The sequence below is a fragment of the Schistocerca nitens genome, chromosome 7 (genome assembly GCF_023898315.1).
Source record: "Schistocerca nitens isolate TAMUIC-IGC-003100 chromosome 7, iqSchNite1.1, whole genome shotgun sequence".
Classification (NCBI taxonomy): domain Eukaryota; kingdom Metazoa; phylum Arthropoda; class Insecta; order Orthoptera; family Acrididae; genus Schistocerca; species Schistocerca nitens.
In genome coordinates, this window is record NC_064620.1 from 115,333,802 (window position 1) to 115,352,290 (window position 18,489).

The 18,489-nt window shown below is 42.7% G+C and overlaps 1 protein-coding gene across 1 annotated transcript in view; it reads right to left on the bottom strand.

Annotated features, from left to right (window-relative positions):
* Positions 1–18,489, bottom strand: part of LOC126195493 (uncharacterized) — a 453,513-nt gene that overhangs the window by 198,870 nt on the left and 236,154 nt on the right. The gene's annotated exons all lie outside the window — the stretch shown is intronic.

Below are 18,489 nucleotides of genomic sequence, written 5' to 3' on the forward strand. Positions count from 1 at the left end.
GAGTAAGACCACTAGTTTGCCAACAGATCACTCCATGCTACCACACGTAAAAACCCAACCTATACTTCATAACAATTAACCGATGTTTCTCTCTGATACACACTCAGTCTCTCGCACTACTTCACTCACATCACACTGTGGACAGCTGCGCGTACAACGTCAGAAAGACATGGCGACCAACAGGTTGAAAGCAGCGTGGTAGCTTGGCCTACAAAAAAATGTCAAAAAGTTTGATACGGAGGGAGGCGGGGGTGAAACATATGCGTGCGCACCGCTATCCCAAAAACAAACGTACGTTAAATGTATTCTATATCTTGCATGCATATCAAGAGATCAGATGGAAACCTACTTCTAATCAAAGAAGGGAAAGCAGATAGGTGGAAGGAGTCTATAGAGGGTCTATACAAGGGCGATGTACTTGAGGACAATATAATGGAAATGGAAGAAGATGTAGATGGAGATGAAATGGGAGATTTGATACTGCGTGAAGAGTTCGACAGAGCACTGAGATACCTAAGTCGAAACAAGGCCCCTGGAGTAGATATATTTCATTAGAACTACTGACAGCCTTGGGAGAGCCAGCCCTGACGAAACTTTACCATCTGGTGACCAAGACGTATGAGACAGGCGAAATACTCTCAGACGTCAAGAAGAATATAATAATTCCAGTCACAAAGAAAGCAGGTGGTGACAGATGTGAAAATTACCGAACTGTCAGTTTAATAAGTTACGGCTGCAAAATACTAACGCGAATTCTTTACAGACGAATGGAAAAACTGGCAGAAGCCGACCTCGGGGAAGATCAGTTTGGATTCCGCAGAAATGTTGGAACACGTGAGGCAATACTGACACTACGACTTACCTTAGAATAAATATTAAGGAAAGGCGAACCTACGTTTCTAGTATTTGTAGACTTGGACAACGTTGACTGGAATACTCTCTTTCAAATTCTGAAGGTGGCAGGGGTAAAATACAGGGAGCGAAAAGTTATTTACAATTTTTACAGAAACCAGATGGCAGTTATAAGAGTCGAGGGACATGAAAGGGAAGCAGTGGTTGGGAAGGGAGTGAGACAGGGTTGTAGCCTATCCCCGATGTTATTCAATCTGTATATTGAGCAAGCAGTAAAGGAAACAAAAGAAAATTCGGTGTAGGAATTAAAATCCATGGAGAAGAAATAAACATTTTGAGGTTCCCCGATGACATTGTAATTCTGTCAGAAACAGCGAAGGACCTAGAAGCGGAGTTGAACGGAATGCACAGTGTCTTGAAAGGAGGATATAAGATAACCATCAATAATAGCAAAACGAGGGTAATTGAATGGAGTCGAATTAAATCAGGTGATGCTGAGGGAATTAGGTTAGGAAACGAGACACTTGAAGTAGTAAATGAGCTTTGCTATTTGGGAAGCAAAATAAGTGATGATGGTCGAAGTAGAGAGGATATAAAATGTAGACTGGAAATGGCAAAGCTAGCGTTTCAGAAGAAGAGAAATTTCTTAACATCTAGTATAGATTTTAGTGTCTGGAAGTCTTTTCTGAAAGTATTTGTATGGAGTGTAGCCACGTATGGAAGTCAAATATGGACGATAAATAATTTGGACAAGAAGAGAATAGAAGCTTTCGAAATGTGGTGCTACAGAGGAATGCTGAAGATCAGATGGGTGGATCACATAACTAATGAGGAGATATTGAATAGAATTGGGGAGAAGAGAAATTTGTGGCACAACTTGACTAGAAGAAGGGATCGGTTGGTAGGCCACGTTCTGAGGCATCAAGAGGTCACCAATTTAGTATTGGAGGGCAGTGTGGAAGGTAAAAATCGTAGAGGGAGACCAGGAGATGAATACACTAGGCAGATTCAGACGAATGTAGGTTGCAGTAGATACTGGGAGATGAAGAAGCTTGCACAGGACAGAGTAGCATGGAGAACTGCATCAAACCAGTCTCCGGATGAAGACCACATCATCATCAACAACAACAACAACATACTGGGAACCATTCGGAATAGGGCATATGTCTTCAAATGAGCGTTTTTTTTGTCAAATCCTTGAATGCTTACCATTTCTCCTGGGAAACCCTGTGTTTCACCACACAGTAAATGTAAAAGAACAAATTAAACACGAAATCTACAAGCTTATAAAAGAATGTCGTGCGTAAATGCGGCCACATCGTTGCTACAGTCATCTTAGATATTAACCACTTCCTTAAAAGGACACACTGGCAATTTTTGACCGCTGTAGACAGTGTAGAACAGGTATCTGGCCGTCTTGTATCCCTCTTTCGCCTATCTAACCGACAGAGACCTCTCACGAATTTCGACCATTGTCAAATCCCATCGATTTCAGGCACGATAGGAATCGGTGTTGTCAGTGAATGGAGCATGATCTTCACAAGTTTCCGAGCGAACATTGCAAAGGAAAGCGTATGCACGATCTAAGAGAATTTTCAGTGTTGGGAACCTCTAAACTTATTTTATTTCGTTTCCTGTGATATCTAGAGCTGAGACTGGAGGCGTTCTAGACTGTTCTCCGACTGTCTAGCAACTTAGTCTTTGGTATCGTGTCAGTAGTACTGCAACTCTACATCTTGGTCCCTCTCTTCAAAATTCTTGCGACGTGTTGGTTCACAGGGTCAGTCATACGCCCCTGTTATTCTGTGTGAGCGGGGCAGTGTCAGCACATAAGAAACCGCCAGTGCAAGTGATCTATGCAGTGATGTTTCTGACCTTGCGGAACATGTGCGCAAGAACAGAGCATGTTGCGTCCTACCACAGTACACGTACCATGCAGTGCTGGTCTTTCTGGAGTCTGTTCTCGATATACGTATCTGTATGATGTTTCAGTCATTCGAGAATTAAAACATATAATTTTTTTTCTGGGCGAGGCAGTCACTTGATATCGCTTTCCTCAAAAGGATTCTTGGATGGGTCTCGCCTCCAACTATCTAATATGAGTGAGACTGGGCACTGATCAAGCCTCAGTCTCGCGGATGAGCCTCGTTCAATTCACCAACGGGATTCCAGATCTAGGTTTCCCGTGATTTCCCTAAAGCTATTAAGGAAAATACTGGGATCATTCCTTCGAAAATAACATAAACCGTCGCCCTGTTCAAATAACTAGCTGGTATGCAGTCGGTAACGTCTTTGCGACTGGTGAACCAATCTGTCCTTATCAAGGCAAAATCAAACAGCAGATCACTGTGCATGACACTTTAAACCCTCTGTAGTTGGAGTTACGCCAACTAGAGAGACAATACACTCCGTAACCAACCAGCACCACAACACAATCGAAGGTAACCAATGCAAGATGTGATGACAATGGCATATCAACGAGCATGAAGTGATAAAATAGTTTGACCAGGCAAAGAGCAGGATCCTAAGCAGAATTTAAACAGAAACCTCCGTGACTATGTGTAATATCTCCGTCTTCGTAGGTGAGCGGTCAGTGCGGCTTAATGCTATGTGAGGAGCCAGAGCTCGATTTCTAACCGGGGTGAGATTTTCTCCACTGGGTGACTGGTGTTGTATTGTCATCATCATCATTTCATCATCATCGACATACAAATCACGGAATCGGCGAGGAATAAAAAGACTTGAACCACGCAGCCGAATTCGCCAAAAGGGGACTCCCGTCCAATTATGCCGTATGTACGTACATTTCATTTAATTTCAACAGCTTACTTAATCACACTGTCTCAGTAACAGGAAGTGCTTGCCAGAAACTCTGTATTGCCTTATCCCCTCGGATGGCCAGCACTAAGATCGTGTTTTGCAATCGTAGATTTGCCTGGATGTAGTAACTGTGTATGCGACGCTTACGTTCTATACACTGATCCTCCACGGTCTTACCGGTATGATCAGTGTATGAAATGCTGTAAAAGCAAGGCATACGGCAGACACACACCTTACCAATATCACTCTTTACAGGCCATAAAAGAGCCGTATTCTTAGACGATGCTGTTCCTCCAAATATCACCAAAGGGACAGAGTTAACTCTACCCCACCTGTTCATTATTAATATTCACTATCGGTAGCTTCTGACGTAGGTCACCTGTTGTTATGTAGCGGCACTAGGGTTCACAGTGTGTGTGTGTGTGTGTATGTGTGTGTGTGTGTGTGTGTGTGTGTGTGTGTGTGTGTCATCTTTGCGAGGCTTTTACGCGGAGATTTCTTGTTGCATTTGAGCCTTGAAAATGGCAGGGTGTACACTTGTCGAGGACGTCGCACGGCTGCACCCTCGTAAGCTGTAGGAACACGACGGTGCTATTGGAAACAATGTCTGCATAAGACAATAAAGCTGTAGACTTAGGCTTCTTTTCATCATTCTCACATAATACAGGATCCTGTTTGAGCGATTTTAATTGTTTCTCTATCCCTCTGTCGTCTATTTCGATATCTACCATTTTTTCATCTGTGAGACAATCTAGAGAAGGAACTACAGTGCAGTCTTCTTCTGTGAAACAGCTTTGGAAAAAGACATTTACTATTTCGGCCTTTAGTCTGTCATCTTCTGTTTCAGTACCATTTTGGTCACAAAGTGTCTGGGCATTTTGTTCTGTCCATCTACCGCTTTGACATAAGACCAAAATTTCTTAGGATTTTCTGCCAAGTCAGTACATAGAACTTTACTTTCGAATTCATTGAACGCCTCTCACATAGCCATCCTCACACAACATTTCGCTTCGCGTAGTTTTTGTTTGTCTGCAAGGCTTTGGCTATATTTATGTTTGCTGTGAGGTTCCCTTTGCTTCCGCAGCAGTTTTCTAAGTCGGTTGTTGTACCACGGTGGCTCTTTTCCATCTCTTACGATCTTGCTTGGCACATACTCATCTAATGCATATTGTACGATGGTTTTGAACTTTGTCCACTGATCCTCAACACTATCTGTGCTAGAGATAAAACTTTTGTGTTGAGCCGTCAAGTACTCTGAAATCTACTTTTTGTCACTTTTGCTAAACAGAAAAATCTTCCTACCTTTTTTAATATTTCTATTTACGACTGAAATCATCGAAGCAGTATTCGCTTTATGATCGCTGATTCCCTGTTCTGCGTTAACTGTTTCAAATAGTTCGGGTCTGTTTGTCACCAGAAGGTCTAATATGCTATCGCCACGAGTCGGTTCTCTGTTTAACTAAACAAGGTAGTTTTCAGATAGAGCATTTAAGAAAATTTCACTGGATTCTTTGTCCCTGCCACCCGTTATAAACGTTTGAGTCTCCCAGTCTATATCCGGCAAATTAAAATCTCCACCCAGAACTATAATATGGTCGGGAAATCTACTCGAAATATTTTCCAAATTTTCCTTCAGGTGCTCTGCCACAACAGCTGCTGAGCCAGGAGGCCTATAGAGACATCCAATTACCATGTCTGAGCCTGCTTTAACCGTGACCTTCACCCAAATTATTTCACATTTAGGATCTCCGTCAATTTCCTTCGATACTATCGCTCTTCTTCTCGCTATAAACACGCCTCCTCCTTCACTGTCCAGCCTGTCTCCGCGGTATACATTCCAAACTGAGTTTAGAATTTCACTTCTGTTTACATTTGGTTTCAGCCAACTTTCTGTCCCTGGTACTACGTGGGCATTGTGACCGTTTATTAATGAGAGCAGTTCTGGGACCTTTCTATAGGCGCTCCTGCAGTTTACTATTACCACATTTTGTTATTCCCTGTTGCGTTTTGCCTATTACTACCTTGCCGCGTCTCAGGAGACGTCTTGTCGGGCCAAGGGAGGGAATTCTCTAACCTAAAAAACCCACATGTGCACTCCACATGTACTCCGCTACCCTAGTAGCCGCTTCCCGCGTGTAGTGCACGCCTGACCTATTCAGGGGGACCCTGCATTTCTCCAGCTCGAGAAATTTGCACCCCAGAACTCCGCAGAATCGTCAGAGCCTCTGGTTTAAGCCTTCCACTCGGCTCCAAACCAGAGGACCACGATCGGTTCTGGAAACGATACTACAAATAGTTAGCTCAGATTCCACCCCGCGAGCGAGGCTTCCCGCCTTCACCAACTCCGCCAACCGCCTGTATGAATTGAGGATGACCTCTGAACCCAGAGTGCAGGAGTCATTGGTGCCGACATGAGCAACAATTTGCAGTCCGGTGCGCCCAGTGCTCTCTATCGCCGCCGGCAGGGCCTCCTCCACATCTCGGATGAGACCTCCCGGCAAGCAGACAGAGTGAACACTGGCCTTCTTCCCTGACCTTTCCGCTATTTCCCTAACGGGCTCCATCACCCGCCTAACATTGGAGCTCCCAATCACTAATAAATCCCTCCCCCCGTGTGCCTGCTCAGACGTTGCTGAAGGAGCGGCCACATGTCTACTCACAGGCAGAGCGGGCGATGCCACACGGCCAGCCTCCACATTGACCCTCCACTTCGTGTGACGCGAACGCCGCTGAACCCGCCACTCTCCTTGGGGAGAGGGTGGCCCAACCGCGCCCTCTTAGAATTTCAAACATTTTGCACCATTTTTAATTGTCGAACGTTTTTCCAGGTAGACAAATGCAATCAACGTGTCTAGATCTTTCTTTAGTCTTGCTTCGAATTCTACTACTGGATCCCCTATCTCTTCTACATCAACTGCTGTTTCTTCTTTTATCACATCATCCGACTAGTCTTCCCGTCATAGAGGTCATCAGTGTATTCTTCCCACCTATACCGTTCTCTCCTCTGCATTTAACAGTGGAATTCCCGTTGCATTCTTAATGTTACCACCATTGCTTTTAATTTCACCGAAGGTTGTTTTGAATTTTCTATGTGCTGGGTCATTCCATCCGACAATCATTTCTTTTTCAATTTCTTCACATTTCTCATGTAGCCATTTTGCTTTAGCTTCCGTACACTTCCTATTTATCTCATTCCTCAGTGAGCTGCATTTCTGTATTCCTGAGTTTCACTGAAAAATTTTCTACTTCCTTCTTTCATCGATCAGCTGAAGCACTTCACCTGTTACCCACAATTTTTCGCAGCTACCTCTTTTGTATGTGTGTTTTTCTTTTCACCTTCTGTGACTGCTATTTTTAGAGATAGCCATTCCTCTTCAACTGAATTGGCTGCTGAGCTATTCCTTTTCGCAGTATCTATAGCCTTAGAGAACATCCACCACCATAGTGAAACAAATATTCAGGAGAGTCGGAATGAGATATTCTAGAAAGCTGTGCAATTTCTCACTGCCTTGAGGCCAGCTATCAAAAGTATTGTCTATATATCTAAAACAAACATCCAAGTTTCAATGTTGACAACACCAGGGGAAGTTCTTCTAAATCTTCCTTAAGATGGGCCATAATAGGTAGCAAAGGGTTCTATACCGCAAGTCCTGGTGCACGCTCACAGAATGGGTCACTGAATGAACAATAAGAGGAAGTCAACATACGTCGAAACATCTTCACTGATTCAGCACCTCATTTAAATGCAACTAATCCCACAGGGATACGCAAAAGAGAAGAGGAACCAAATCAAAGCTTACTAAAATACCAGAGTCATTCAAAACCCAATCCCTTTAATCGAAGCATTAAATCGCCCGAATACCTAATGTGATGTGCAAACTAACCTACTAGGTTAGACACATGAACAGGAGTCGATATTCATGTCTGCTAAATATCACCCCATAATGTAACTGAAAGTAGTTTCTTTCCCTTCCCCTGGCTTTGAATAACGTTTTCGGAAGGGTTCCCTTGGCTGTCATGGTGTGTTTACAATTCGCGAGACTTAGCTCGCTAAACAGTTGCGAGATGCTGTTTCGAGAGACAGCTCTCTCGCCCTTTCATTTGCACAGCGAGAAAAGTTTCGCGCAAAAGGAACGATAAAGGTTAGCCGTCATTCTGGGCGAAACAACCATATCGGAGTGCTCCGTTGCCGTACCTCTGGCTGCTTCATCCTCTTCTGCCCTCATGATGATGTTGCATTCGAAAAAGGAAATGAAAACGAAACGAAGTCATCGCTGATGATACAACGAAATGTACCGCCGGCGATACCAATAAAGGAACCAGATTATGAGGCGTGTAGGAGTAGAACTCACTGAAAGCACCGTTAGGAACTTCAGCCAAATGGACGCAAAAGATTTTGATAATCTTGTATCACGGGGCCGAATGTCGAAGAAATGGGTACAGAGTAGAGAGAAGCAGTAACTGTTCGGTACAGGTGGCTTACACACTGAAAATGATGATTCATACACGTCTACAATAGTTGTTTAAGCCATCAAAGAGTACGATATCAGGAATTATGCCAGCAGTTTGTGATGAGCTGACGGGAACTCTGTAGAAACGTGTAAAGACAAGTATTATTACTGATGGTCTTTAATAATATACCAAAATATGTATTAAAAACTGTTGTGTACATAGACCCGCGTAGTCAGCGCGTACACAACTTTCCCACTAGAGCGCGCCCCGCTAAGCACAACAGCGCAGGCGAAGCGCTCGTCCGTCTCCGCACTAGGAGATGGCGCTGTCTTAGAGACGGACCAAATTCTGCTTCCGCCGATCCACGTATTAAAATGTAACACAGTCAATGAGATTGCTGCTAACGTAGAACCTTTTCTCCTCGCAGATCACACTCGCGCAGTAATACCTGAACGCGCGAGATATTTTAACAAGTGTACAGACCTCCGATTAGGCAGTCTGCATTAGTCTGCATCAGTCTGCATTAGTCTATAGTCAAGTTTCAGTCTGCGCCTAATAAGATTATCATATTCCTGTACATAGCCATGAAGATAAATGAATAGACACTTTGTCAAGTATCAGAGATATGTGAGAATAAGATTAACGTACCAAGACCAAAGGAACTTCAGACTGTCAACTGTAAATAGCATCCAGAATGAAGTTAAGTAAGGTTTATGATTTTTATTATTTTAATAAATGTGTGTGAAAATTAATCAATTTCTGTTTAACGTTGCTCACCGTCAATCTGCTACTCTAAGTGCGCAAGTGGCATTTCTATCGTCTGACCTAACAGCAGAAGATAAACACGCCACGATAAGACCACGAGACATATTGCTGACACTCGCCTACTTCGTTAGAGCGCCAAGTAAAATAATCTGATGGTGTGTGTACCGAAGGTCTTACAGCACGCACACCACAATAACACATAATAAAGTGTGAATAATTGTTTGTTTGTATGGCCTTCTTACACAGCAGCTGTTAAAAGTAAGTTACTATTGGTTATCCGTCTTGAGCTTACAGCAATTTAACTAAAGGGAATTACACAAGTCGCATTTCGCTTTTATCACACACAAACAGACACATAAAATACAAGAACAGGAACACAAAGTGTGAAAGAAACAGAAAATAAAAGATGGGACACAATGACATACAACCACAAATACACACACAGAAGATACATTTTCAAAAAACAAGGCGTAAAAATATCCCACCAAACAATCAACTCAATCCAGAAATATTTCCTAAAAACAATAGGAAAAACTGACCTATACCAGAAATCAGGAATAACCCACTGAAATGAAGTAAATGTGACGGCAGATACATAGATCAAACGAGGGGGATATTTGACACCAGATACAAAGAAAATGAAGGATCATGGAAGTATAGGACAAATCATTCAACTTTTGCCGAACACTTTCACCAACACCAACATAAAATTACCAACAGAGACACATACATGACAGTCATAAGGATAAACAACAAAAAACAGCTCCTCACCTTACTAGAAAACTACCACATTCAAACCATAAAACAACAGAAACAACTCATAAACTATCAGATCAACTTATCAAACCATACACCCTTCAAACTTATTGATCACTTAATATAACATTAAATACAAACAAATAACTACAACCTCTATTTATGACTGCCATCTCCTCCCGAATGCTGTAAAAAAAATAAAAAAATAATACACCCCCCTCTCCTCTCATTTGTCTGTTTGTCTACCTAACATACAAGATACTTTCACTAATTCACACTAACTCACACACACGAACACTCACACACACACACACACACACACAAGTAATTTCACAGGTTGGCAGCACTTACAATGTGAACAAAAACAAATGAACAGACATGAACACTGTTACTGTGCAGAGTGAGAAACACACATAACTGCAGTTCAGTTTACAAAAGTGAAGTTTACATAATGCAGTGCAAGAAATACTATAGATTGGCAAACACTGCCAAGGGCAAATGTGAATCGAAGTCTTTCGACGTCAACCGCTGTAGAAGGGGGAAGACATGTAAAGAAACTCCGTAAGTAAGTCGCACTCCAACTTCATAAAGGAAACGATGTTTTTAAAACTAAACAACCAAAAACGTATCCAATCTGCAGAATAACCTCGGAAGGTGCTCTATAAATAAAAGCGAAACGCGTCTGGTGTAATTCTCTTTAATTAAATAGCAGTAAGCTCGAGGAGGATAACCAATAGTAACTGAAAATATAATTGTATCACGTTTTGTAAAAAAGCTATTTTTTTATAAACTTATCTAAAATATAAAGTTTAAGAATACTTCTCAAGAATAATTAATGAGAACAAAAATAACAGGAGAAGAGTTCAGTTTTTCAGGCTCCACAAAATATTTCCATTCAGTGTGGTTATAAAAGAGATCGCTGCTAATCACCTTAAAAGAATTGTACGAGAAACTGTGTTGGACGCTGAGACAGCGAGCCACGCAGCGAAGGATTTGGAAATTAATAGTTCTTCGTATTCTTTCAGGAAGGAATTACGCGGCACGAAAACCAAAGAACTTCTAACTTCATCGACAACTGCCGAGAAACCCTACGTTCTCAAATCCAGGACCTGTGCTATCTAAACAGTGTTATGTATTCTCCTTGAACATAAATATGATGTAGAGTCTTTGTACACTGGATTCGCTAAGACATCCACAGTATTAATAGGCGTACAACGTTCTTTGATAAACGTTCTCTTGGATTTTATCAATATGCTTCTGCTGTTCGGGTGTATCGACTTTCTAGTCAGAGTTCGAATCAAAATCGATCATTCAGCTTACACATAAAACCGCACATAGTGAGAAATATCGCCACACGCACATATAAACATACACACAAACATTTATGTACACTACTCGCCATTAACATTGCTACACCACGAAGATGACGTGCTACAGACGCGAAATTTAACCGACAGGAAGAAGATGCTGTGATATGCAAATGATTAGCGTTTCAGAGCATTCACACGAGGTTGGCGCCGGTGGCGACACCTACAACGTGCTGACAAGAGGAAAGTTTCCAACCGATTTCTCATACACAAACAGCAGTTGACCGGCGTTGTCTGGTGAAACGTTGTTGTGATGCCTCGTGTAAGGAGGAGAAATGCATACCATCACGTTTCCGACTTTGATAAAGGTCGGATTGTAGCCTATCGCGATTGCGGTTTATCGTTTCGCGACATTGCTGCTCGCGTTGATCGAGATCCAATGACTGTTAGCAGAAGGTGGGTTCAGGAGGGTAATACGGAACGCCGTGCTGGATCCCAACGGCCTCGTATCACTAGCAGTCGAGATGACAGGCATCGTACCCGCATGGCTGTAACGGATCGTGCAGCCACGTCTCGATCCCTGAATCAACAGATGGGGACGTTTGCAAGACAACAACCATCCGCACGGACAGTTCGACGACGTTTGCAGCAGCATGGACTATCAGCTCGGAGACCATGGCTGCGATTACCCTTGACGCTGCATCACAGACAGGAGCGCCTGCGATGGTGTACTCAATGACGGACCTGGGCACACGAATGGCAAAACGTCATTTTCTCGGATGAATCCATGTTCTGTTTACAGCATCATGATAGTCGCATCCGTGTTTGGCGACATCGCAGTGAACGCACATTGGAAGTGTGTATCCGTCGTCGCCATACTGGCGTATCACCCGGCGTGATGGTATGGGGTGCCATTGGTTACACGCCTCGGTCACCTCTTGTTCGCATTGACGGCACTTTGAACAGTGGACGTTGCATTTCAGATGTGTTACGACCCGTGGCAATACCCTTCATTCGATCCCTGCGAAACCATACATTTCAGCAGGATAATGCACGACATCACGTTGAAGGTCCTGTACGGGCGTTTTTGGATACAGAAAATGTTCGACTGCTGCCCTGGCCAGCACATTCTCCAGATCTCTCAGCAATTGAAAACGTCTGGTCAATGGTGGCCGTGCAGCTGGCTCTTCGCAATAGGCCAGTCACTACTCTTGATGAACTGTGGTATCGTGTTGAAGTTGCATGGGCAGCTGTACCTGTACACTCCATCCAAGCTCTGTTTGACTCAATGCCCAGGCGTATCAAGGCCGTTATTACGGCCAGAGGAGGTTGTTCTGGGTACTGATTTCTCAGGATCTACGCACCCAAATTGCGTGAAAATTGCGTCACTTCTAGTATAATATATTTGTCCAATGAATACCCGTTTATCATCTGCATTTCTTCTTGGTGTAGCAATTTTAAAGGCCAGTAGTGTATATTTGAGAGGCAGCTAAATGAAAATGAGAAATATTGAAAAAAAAGCAAGTAAACTATTTAATATTTCAAAAGTAATCGCCATAACTGTTAATACATTTATCCCACTGTGAGAAGACGGTCATTGACTTCAGGGAAAAAGAATTTCCTTTGCCGACGGAACCATGATAGTACCAAGGCGTGCACTCTTCGAAGCAGATCAACGGCCACGAAAGTCTTTCTTCGGGGCTCCAAAAACATGTAAGTAGCATGGGGAAACATCGGGGCTGTATGGAGGATGTGTAAGGGCGTCTAGAAATTTCATTATTTTATTTTTATTTTACTGCAGAGGTCTACTGTTCATCGACGTCTTGAATCAAGGCGCCATTATTAACACACAGCGTCACATGGACACTTCGCAAAAACTGAAGCGCACATTTAAGTCCAGACTCCCAGGAATTTGACGGGCAGCATCATTCTGTTGCAGGATAAGGTTCGCCAAGATTGTTTCGACTACGCCTCAGAAGTTCGCTGAGAATCCCTTACACGTCAGCCACATAGTACCGACCTCTCTACATGCGATTTCCATATTTCTTGAGCCCTGAAGAAAGACATTCGTAGTCGTCGATTGTTTTGGACGAAGAGCAGCACGTCTGGATAGAATCTTGGTTCCGTAGGTAGCCGCAAACACTTTTCAATGAAGTCACTGACCGTCTTGTCTCACAATGGCATACATTTATTGTGGTGTCACCGCCAGACACCACACTTGCTAGGTGGTAGCCGTTAAATCGGCCGCGGTCCATTAGTATACGTCGGACCCGCGTGTCGCCACTGTCAGTGATTGCAGACCGAGCGCCACCACACAGCAGGTCTAGAGAGACGTCCTAGCACTCGCCCAGTTGTACAGCCGACTTTGCTAGCGAAGCCACACTGACAAATACGCTCTCATTTGCCGAGACGATAGTTAGCATAGCCTTCAGCTACGTCATTTGCTATGACCTAGCAAGGCGCCATTACCAGTTTATATTTAGATTGTAATTCATGTATCATCAAGACCGATGTTCACCAATTATGGATTAAAGTTAAGTAGTACACCATCTGCGTCCGTTTTTCTAAGTTCTAATTTCCTTGTCATTTTCCAGACCTCACGCCAGCCTGCGTGAGTTAAAACGCGTGCCTGCCGGCTTCCTCCAAACCCCATGGATTGGCTCCTGCCAATCCACATCATTTATTAACAGTTATGGCGATTGCTTTTGAAACATTAAACAGTTTACTTACTTTTTTCCATTTGTCTCGTTTTCATTTGATTGCCCCTTACATAACACGTCAGATTCTGGCAGTATTTTGCTACACTTGTGGACAATGTCAACTAATACATGGGTGATTTGTCTTACTAAAACTAACTAAATATTTAGCTGACTTAATATGGATGGCTGTCGAGAGGTGGTTATATACGGTATCAAGGTAACTGGTAAATTGTTAAGGTTTATTGTCACAGACGATTAAAATACTCGTGTCACTCACACACATTGAAGTATTATTGTGTAAGTAATGTTAAGTGTTTATGGATTGCAGGCAGGGCGAATGAAATTATTTGATAGTTGACACTTCACGCTGGTTTCTTCCAATTAGGAACCTCAGCGTCATGCCCGCACCGTTCACCATTGCCAGACTACCATAACAACTGGTCAGCTCTTTTTCGGTTTCTAGTCCGGCTTGGTTTCTTCACCTGTTGGCATCCCTGAACATGGATTCGGCCCTTTTATTTCGCATTTCATCGTAAATGATAACCACACCACAAATAACACACGCACAACGAAGTAACGAAATACGGATGATTCAGGCACAGCACTAGTCAAACGCTACTGGATCCTTGCACACAAGCTGCGATTCACATGTAATTATTATCATCACAGAAACTGTACCATAGGTAAGCTTTATATACTTTGTAATCTATCCGGACACCCCCAAAAACACACGTTTTTCATATTAGGTGCACTGTGCTGCCAGTTAGTCCATATCAGCGACTTCAGTAGTCATTAGCCGTCATGAGAGAGCAGAATGGGGTGCCCCGCGGAACTCACGGACTTCGAACGTGGCCAGGTGATTGGGTGCCACTTGTGTCATACATCTCTACGCGAGATTTCCTCCTAAACATCCCTGGGTCCACTGTTTCCGATATGACAGTGAAGCCGAAACGTGAAGTGACACGTGCAGCACAAAAGCTTACAGGCCGACCTCGTCTGTTGACTGACAGCGACCGCCAACAGGGTCGTAATGTGTAATAGGAAGACATCTATCCAGACCATCACACAGGAGTCCGCCCCCGGTAGCTGAGTGGTCAGCGCGACAGGATATCGGTCCTAATGGCCCGGGTTCGATTCCCGGCTGGATCGGAGATTTTTCTTCCGCTCAGGGACAGGGTGTTGTGTTTTCCTAATCATCATCATTTCACCCCCATCGACGCGCAAGTCGCTGCAGTGGCGTCACATCGACAGACTTGCACCCGGCGAACGGTCTACTCGACGGGAGGCCGCAGTCACAAGACATCACACAGGAATTCCAAACTGTATCAGGATCCACTGCATGTTCTATGACAGTTAGGCGGGAGGTGAGAAAACTTGGATTTCATGGTCGAGGGGCTGCTCATAAGCCATACATCACGCCGGTAAATGTCAAACGACGCCTCGCTTGGTGTAAGGTAGCGTAAAACATTGGACGATTGAACACTGAAAAAATATTGTGTGGAGTGATGAATCACGGTACACAATGTGGCGATCCGACGGCAGGGTGTGGGTATGGCGAAAGCCCGGTGAACGAGTGTGTAGTGACAACAGTAAAATTCTGAGGCGGTGATGTTATGGTGTGGTCGTGTTTTTCATGGAGGGGCTTGCACCCCTTCATGTTTTGCGTGGCACAATCACAGCATAGGCCTACATTGATGATTTAAGCACCTTTTCACTTCCCACTGTTGATGAACAACTCGGGGATGGCGATTGCATCTTTCAACGCGATCGAGCACCTGTTCATAATGCACGGCTTATGACGGAGTGGTTACATGACAATAACATCCCTGTAATGGACTGGCCTGCACAGAGTCCTGACCTGAATCCAACAGAACACTTTGGGATGATTTGGAACGCCGACTTCGTGCCAGGCCTCATCGACCGACGTCGATACCTTTCGTCAGTGAAGAATGGGCTGCGAGTCCCCAAGAAACCTTCCAGCACCTGGTTGAACGTATGTGTGCGAGAGTGGAATCTGTCATCAAGGCTGAGGGTGGGCCAATACCGTACTGAATTCCAGCATTACCGATGGAGGACGCCACGAACTTTGTAAGTCATTTTCAGAAAAGTGGTCGAATACTTTTGATCACAAAAGAGACGTCATTGCATGGGGCTGAACTTGATGAAGGCAGCAAATCATCGTTGTGGCTGGTTCTGTAGGGGAATAAATACAGTATGGTAACATGACGTGGTGGCGTAGTGTAGTGGTTAAAATACGGTCCTCTTGTGGATTCGTATCTCGTCAGGTGATATCTTCCTTTTTATTTTCAAATCTTTATCAAAATGACTTTGATTAATATTGCTATGGAATTAACTGGTTTAAGAGTAATTTTATTTTTTATCCTTTGTCATCTCTTTTTCAACATCTTACTGACTTTATTCATTAGAATTTCCTGCTCTTGCATTTTTCGTGATTGCAGTTAAAATTATTGGTTATTAGGTCCACCTATTAGGCAAAACATTATTTTTTCGTATCATCTGACACATTTAAGCACCACCTTGCCATTATCAGTAGGTTTTCCTTTATTCAAATCTGTAATGAAACTTACTAAATCAAAAGTGTTTGTTACAAACAAAATTCTGCAAACATGTGTAATATTTGTGTGCGGAAGAAAAGGGTCTGCCAAAGCAAAACATAAGGAATACCAAATATATGGGCGAAATATTAGACACAACAAAATTACGTTTAAACATAAAGTGTTGTGTTAGTCCGCCAATTAAATTCACATTAACAGCATCTGATTGCAGATGACAATCTACCAGTACATGATAATTTAAAAATGGTGCCGCATAACCGTATAATACAAAACTAAGGCAAGTAACGACATAAACAAACAGAAACTTTTGGGCTAATTTCCGTAGATCAGTTATCACTTTAAAATGTTCACATTTCACAGATTTGAGTAAAAGAAGATCCACTGATGATGGCACAGAGATGTTGAAACATGTTTGGATTATATGAAAAAATATGTTTTTGCGAGACAGTCAGACATTTCATCCGACAATTCGTATTGACTTTATTTGCTTTTATTTTTTCTTCCTGTCATTCTTTCTATTTATAAACTGCCAATCAGGACTGCTCATCGGTTGGAATTGCAACCATTGTGAGGATAGTTCCAGGTAACCAATGAAAGCGAGAAATTAGTTTGCTTTTAGTGCTGAAACTGAAAATTTTCTTTCTTGAGTTTGCTCGTAGTCGTCAGCTTTAATCACGCGAACAAAGCAGAGTGATTAATAATGCTGTCGAGGGCCATATTCTTGGATACACTGCACATCACGATATTGTGAATAGGTTAGGACACGAGCGTAAATTCAGAGCTACAAAACACGTCACCTGCCGCAGTTCAGTCATCGGTCACTTAAAATCAGCCATGTACAGAGCATCTCGCATTGCTGTCATACCTGACAGCTGCCACTCCCAACACTGTTGTGTGTTACGTGTCCACGTACACTTCAGCCTTTGTGAAGTGACCCACCGTATTTGCATGTTACACAAGCTCTCCCGCGAACCGTGAGTCGTCCTTGGGTAGCTCAATCAGTAGAGCACTGTCCCGCGAAAGGCAAAGACCCCGACTTCGTGTCTCGGTTCGGCACACAGTTTTAATCTGCCAGGAAGTTTCATATCAGCGCACACTCCGCTGCAAAGTGAAAATCACATTCTATCGTAAAAGAGGTTGAAAACTGATCCATGACTGGTTTTCAGTTGCTCTTCGAGCACCAGGTCTCCATTTCCCTTGGGATTCCCAGTTATTCACAGAAAGATGAGCTGTAGCTTCCTTTTCCATCACTGAGACGCGTCTGACCACACTGGAAGTGTCTGCAGTCGGTCATATGATAGTGTACTCTTGACTCTTGCTGTAGACTCACTAAATCGGCAAGTATTGTAGTAGCGTTATTTCCCTTCAAATGCACAAATTACAGTACAGTACTTCATTTCATCAAAGGGCAATGACTTTTTTTGCGCTAGGAGCATGATACATAAATTGTAGACAATATTTGCTATTTTCAATGATTGCACAGATGATTAGTTCTTCCTATTTCCTTTTACTATGATGAGAGGAACCTGTTTCCATCTGCAGCCTTAGATACTTTTTTCATCTCTGTCTCAAGATATGGAAGTTAAGGGGGGTAGGACATCAAATGGGCCGACTTATAGCGGGAGAGGCACCACAGGACATTTTAATTTCCACTCTCTACACTTTTATTAATAAATTCATAAAAATTTGTCAGCATGACCAAGAAGTATTCAGGATTCACACTGATAGCAGTGGACGTTGAAAAACTTAAAAAAGGCAATTTGTTTCATAATGAATTTTCCACAGCATATACATCATACTTAAAGGACTATTAAACTCTAGAATTTATTTAATTTATGAAATATGACTGAGTTATTTTAAACTCCATGTTTAGAAAAATCTCATATTTTATAGTTAATTATCCCAATTTTTACCACAATTTTTAATTGATTTGAAAAATTCTAGAGTTTTGCATTAAGGAGTTTGTGTTTAATAAGCACACCAAGTTTGATAGTAATAGGATATTTATTTTAGATTCTATATATTCCTAAGTAGATAAAATTGTGTTTTGCGGAAAATGGCCGTTAAAGTTTCTGCTTGTATTTCGCATAGTTTTAGAACTCTCCAGCACCATAAGCAGGTTATTTTTCGTTTTCAATATAAGTTTCCTTCCTCTTCACATTCCTATGATGCACTCTTCTTGATTTTATGACCTCCAAAAATGATTTATCTGCTTTCACTCCACGCTCTCTGTCTATCGCATACGAAGCTTTGATACAGTTC